Below are 6,131 nucleotides of genomic sequence, written 5' to 3'. Positions count from 1 at the left end.
CCCCCCCTCCCGGTTGGATCCCGCCGTGCGTCCTGCAAGGTTTGCAGTTGCGTTGGTTAGCTGTCCTTTGTGTAGCGGGATATATAAAGTTGATGCATGACATTACCGGGCGGGCCGGCTGCCGGTTAATGTAATCCATTAGAGGGGGCTCGCGGGACTAATGAAATATTTACATGTTCTAATGCAGTGGCCATGGTGGGAAGAAACGCATCCATCACAGCCCAAGTCAGGACACGGCCAAAACACGCGGCTCCCTCTCTAATTATAGATCGCCGGAGTCTCGCTGGGTCCTTTGCTGCACATAAAAAGAAGAAACGAAAATGAGAGATAAAATGATAAAAAAAAGTGATGTGCGTCTTCCTTGGTGATGTCACAACACGAAACATCGACCATTAAATGCAAGCTGTGCTATAGGGACCGAAAACAGAGTGTTCTACGTGGGGGAGGGGAGAACCTCTGCATGTCATTAAACCTTCATTCCAGAATCAGCCAACATTGTCCTCATACCATAGTCCTGTGTGTTCTTCTCGGTGAGCTTTGTGTATTCCTTCCAGATCTGTGCAGCAATTCAGTGTGAGACTTGGAGCTTCCTGTGATAAAGACCGCTCACTGCTGCTCTCTCTGCTTCTACAGGGTGACTGGTCTTGTCTCCGCCCCCTTCTGCAATAAAGACAACTCACTGCTGCTCTCTCCTTGTGCAGGGTGACTGGTCTTGTCTCCGCCTCTCCTGTAATAAAGACCGGTCAGTGCTGCTCTCTCTCCTTGTGCAGGGTGACTGGTCTTGTGTCCTCCCCCTCCTGTAATAAAGACCGGTCAATGCTGCCCTCTCTCCTTGTGCAGGGTGACTGGTCTTGTCTCCGCCGCCTTCTATAATAAAGACCGGTCACTGCTACTCTCTCTCCTTGTGCAGGGTGACTGGCCTTGTCTCCGCCCCCTCCTGTAATAAAGACCGGTCAATGCTGCCCTCTCTCTTGTGCAGGATCACTGGTCTTGTCTCCGCCGCCTCCTGTAATAAAGACCGCTCAAAGTTGATTGGTTAGTTGACCTTTGTTCAGCTGGCAGGGCCACCCACTGTAAGAATGTTGTCCGATTCCTTTAAAACGATTGACATTGGGATCTATGCTCGGGACCTGACCAATCATGCTCAGGAATGGACTCGGCTTACAGATAGGCGGACCCTGGATCAGGTACATACGTTCTCCTTATTATACAGGGAGATAAAATGCAATAGACAGTTGCAGCACTGATGGAGAATGGATGGAACTCACATATAGAATGTGTAAAGTTTCTTCCTGTATCCATTATATAGGACCATAAAACGTCCTACAGAGTATGTATTTAAAGTGCTCTTCAGGAAAAGATACAGCTTGGTGGTGTCTGTAGATCTACAACAAAAAATAGAAATAGATGGGGGTTTTAAGGTGTCAAAAAAATGCAATTAGGGATAATGCAACATAATAATGACAAAATCACGTATAATAACAAAACGTGTCTGTAGATGTTCCTTTATTTGTTATATTCATAGTAACCAACTGATGGAGGATTATTTTGAATGAGGATACATTGTAGTCAAAGATGCTCCATTGTAGTCAGTGATGCTCCATTGTAGGCAGTGAGGATATATTGTAGTCAATGAGGATAAATTGTAGTCAATGAGGATACATTGTAGTCAATGAGGATACATTGTAGTCAATGAGGATATAGTGCACTCAACGAGGATATATTGTAGTTAATGAGGATACATTGTAGTTAATGAGGATACATTGTAGTTAATGAGGATACATTGTAGTCAATGAGGATACATTGTAGTCAATGAGGATACATTGTTGTCAGTGAGGATACATTGTAGTCAATGAGGATACATTGTTGTCAATGAAGATACATTGTAGTCAATGAGGATATATTGTAGTCAATGAGGATACATTGTAGTCAGTGAGGATACATTGTTGTCAGTGAGGATACATTGTTGTCAGTGAGGATACATTGTAGTCAGTAATGCTCCATTGTAGTCAATGAGGATATACTGTAGTCAATGATGATACCTTGTAATCAAAGATGTTCCACTGTAGTCAATGAGGATACATTATAGTCAATGAGGATACATTGTCGTCAATGAGGATACATTGTCGTCAATGAGGATACATTGTAGTCAATGAGAATATATTGCAATCAGTGAGGATACATTGTTGTCAGTGATGCTCCATTGTAGTCAATGAGTATATATTGTAGTCAATGAGGATACATCATAGTCAATGATGATACATTGTAGTCAATGAGGATACAGTGTAGTCAATGAGGATACATTGTAGTCAATGAGGATACATTGTAATCAATGAGAATATATTGCAATCAGTGAGGATACATTGTTGTCAGTGAGGATACATTGTAGTCAGTGGTGATACATTGTTGTCAGTGATGCTCCATTGTAGTCAATGAGGATTCATTGTAGTAATTTCCCTATAGAAATAGCGAGAGCCAGAAAGACTGGCTGGGGGGAGTGAGTTCATTGTTTGGCGATACTCACTCCTCATTTACCTTTTCCCTCACTCCACCCTCTACCCTTTATAACATGCATGCAGCTTTCTGGGACAGTGTCACAGCCAGCTACCTAATCCAAGATGGCAGCACAGAAGAGCAGAAGCCCTGCACCGTATCAGCTCGGTGGAATACACCGTTGGACTTCATGGGCTGGTTATGTGTGTCTCCTAAAATGCAGCAGATACAGTACTTGTAGATTCTGACTTTTATTCTTCCCCTAGCCTGAAGAAGTTCTCCTGAGACCATTCAGAATTCATTGGGAGGTGCAGTTGACCTACTTCTGATCTGCATTTGCTCTCCTTCTGACCCACAGTAGACCTCCTTCTATCCTACAGTTGGCCTTCTGATATATAATTGACCTCCTTTTGACCTGTAGTCAACCTCCTTCTGATCTGTATTTGACCTCCTTCTGATCTGTATTTGATCTCCTTCTGATCTGTAGTTGACCTCCTTCTGATCTGTATTTTCTCCTCATTTACCTTTTCCCTCACTCCACCCTCTACCCTTTATAACATGCATGCAGCTTTCTGGGACAGTGTCACAGCCAGCTACCTAATCCAAGATGGCAGCACAGAAGAGCAGAAGCCCTGCACCGTATCAGCTCGGTGGAATACACCGTTGGACTTCATGGGCTGGTTATGTGTGTCTCCTAAAATGCAGCAGATACAGTACTTGTAGATTCTGACTTTTATTCTTCCCCTAGCCTGAAGAAGTTCTCCTGAGACCATTCAGAATTCATTGGGAGGTGCAGTTGACCTACTTCTGATCTGCATTTGCTCTCCTTCTGACCCACAGTAGACCTCCTTCTATCCTACAGTTGGCCTTCTGATATATAATTGACCTCCTTTTGACCTGTAGTCAACCTCCTTCTGATCTGTATTTGACCTCCTTCTGATCTGTATTTGATCTCCTTCTGATCTGTAGTTGACCTCCTTCTGATCTGTATTTGATCTCCTTCTGATCTGTAGTTGACCCCTTTTTGACCAGCATTTGGTCTCCTTCAGACCTGCAGTTGACCTGCTTCAAGCAGATTTTACATTCCCATACCACTTGTATAGGTATGCAAAGCTCACTTGAACAACACCCCTTCATCCCAGGCTCTTACTTCTATTGCAGCAGCTGGCATTCTAGTAGAGAGGTTGTGTATTGGGTGGGCATTACGTTATCCATGAGACATACACCCAATGTTAGTGGTCTAGGTCCAGACGATTGGGGTGGGCGAGTATCTCTAAAGTACAAACACATTTGGTTTCTCCATCTCTGAGAAGGGATATAACACATTTTCTTTGGGGGCTTTGTTGTGATGGGTGTTATGTTGGTGGCTTGTGGCTTCAGCCTCTCCCGTGGAGTAGAGAGGGTGGTTGCACCTGGAAACCCATAACCACATTTGTCCACAGGCCGCCTGAAAGGCTCATGGTGGTAGAAAGCTCAGGTGCGGTGGTGAGATAGTTATATCCCAGGACTCTTATGCTCACCACACGTTATAGTTTGATTGAACAATCTTCTTTAGATTAGGCAACAGCTAGGTACTGTGCGGGCCGGCGTGATTGGATAGATTACAGAGGTCCTTATATTACAAGGTTTGGTTGAATGTACAAAGAGTGTACAGACAGATTGTAACGTGTGTGGTGAGCTTTAGTGCATCCAAGTGATTTCTTTGTTAAAGGAGAACTGTAGCCTATTTTTCCCCTAATTTGTAAAGATTATTGGACTCTGTGCTTAAACTTTACATTTTATGGTAATAGGTTTGCTTTGACCAGCAGATAGAAACTAGTCAATCATTTGGTAAGGTTGTCCCTGTTCTCACTGATCCAAAACTGTCCTGCCACTAGACAACGTCTATCGGGCTCTCATTCGGGATGACGAGACAATACAGCAGTGTAAAATGTGCCCAGCAGCAGGATATCCATGAGGGAGAATTGGCTGAGATGTACTAGAGACAAAGTATACAGAGAGGTGTTTTACTACGTGAATTGAGAGGCCACAGATGACACAGCAGGGTAAATATGCCGGCAGCATGATAATTTCATGAGCAAGACTAGGCCCAAATTTACTGGAGACAAAGTATACAGAGAAGTGTTTTACTACGTGAATTAAAGTGATATTAAAGCCTAATTTTTTACACTTCTCCTTTAAGGAGACCCTCCTTTGCTGGAGGCTGTTGCTTTTTAAATAAAAAAACTTTTTCATTCCTGGTTTTCTAGTGGGTCCCCGCAGCGATCTTACCCACGCCCCCTGCACGGGTGCCACCATCGTTCTAATGGAGGCACCCGTGCGCGCTTGTTTCCACAGTGGCTGTATGCGTCCATAGACACACACAGCCCTGTGGAAGGCCACGCCCCTTCCCACTTTGATTGATGGCAGAAGGAGCCTATGGCTCCTCTGCCATCAGTATCCTCACCCCCCAGCCCGGAAGTTCGGGGAACGTAGGATGGCTTAGGGACCGGCGGCGGCGACGAGCGCAGCTGACAGGTAAGTGTGGGCGGGACTGGGGTAGAAAAAAGGTGCTGGGCCGTTTTTACCCTAATGCAGAAAATGCATTAAGGTAAAAAACGCCCAGACCTTAATACTACTTTAAGAGGCCATGGATGACACAGCAGTGTAAATACGCTAGCAGCATGATCATTTCATGAGCAAGGCTAGGCCCAAATTTACCGGCGACAAAGAGCACAGGCCGGGGCTTTACTACGAAAAAAATTAAATACTGCAAAGGATACAGCATTGTGTAACATTGTCCAGAAGCAGGAATCTGTGTTGTCACCCTGTCACATGGGCTTCCGAGTGGCTGATTCAGCACATATTATGCATGGTCTACTGTTGTCACCATCAGGGAATGCCATGCAGCCATGTAGTAGAGAGGAAGTGGCTGCAAAGAGGCAGCAAATCAGCAGTGCTGACAAGGATTTTGATTAAAAATGTGTTGATGATACCCAGTGTTTTAAAAAAGCTAAGAGCCATCCAGGTATAAGCGCGATCCCTGCTTGAATCTGACCCAGTGGCCACCATAGGTGAACATCATGTGACCTTGGCTGTTTAGGCCACATTATAGACCACCAGGATTTTTTTAAAATAAATCATGGGAAGGAGAATACTTTTTTCTCCAAATAAATGTGATACGGTGACACTTGCCCTTATTGACTGGTCTGGGGCGTAAATTTCAATGACAGGTCCCTGTTAATGGCAGCGCAGTTGTCACCCCCCACCCCCAACTTCCCGGTTGCCAATAAATAACTGTGTTGTGTGACATCTTCATTGTTGCTGCAAAACACAATAACGCTCCTTCTGCCTGTAAGGCTCCACTATAGAGTTATTGGCATTTGTATATAACGCTGCCAGTCATTTTACAAAGGCGTCCGGGGCTGGCTGGACGTTTATAAAGCGTCCCCGCCATCTGTACTGGAAACTTCTGCGTGGCGTCTGAGATGTGACATCTTCGCGTGTAAAGTGACATTTTGATGCAGCCAGTGACTCAGACTTTCTGGCATTATCTGGGGGCCATTGATGCCGGGAACGAATCATAGTGAGGGACTACGCACGGAAATAATCGCTGGGTCCCCCGCGGTGACGGCGGACGTCCTCCCTTGTTCCCGCCC

General features: G+C 45.0%; 1 protein-coding gene across 1 annotated transcript in view; it reads left to right on the top strand.

The window, feature by feature from the left end:
• STX1B (syntaxin 1B) overlaps positions 1-6,131 on the top strand; it is a 58,585-nt gene that overhangs the window by 27,310 nt on the left and 25,144 nt on the right. The window lies entirely within an intron of this gene.

This window comes from Nanorana parkeri, unplaced genomic scaffold (genome assembly GCF_000935625.1).
Source record: "Nanorana parkeri isolate BGI_ZX_2015 unplaced genomic scaffold, ASM93562v1 scaffold1605, whole genome shotgun sequence".
Classification (NCBI taxonomy): Eukaryota; Metazoa; Chordata; class Amphibia; order Anura; family Dicroglossidae; genus Nanorana; species Nanorana parkeri.
This window is presented reverse-complemented; position numbering and strand designations above follow the sequence as displayed.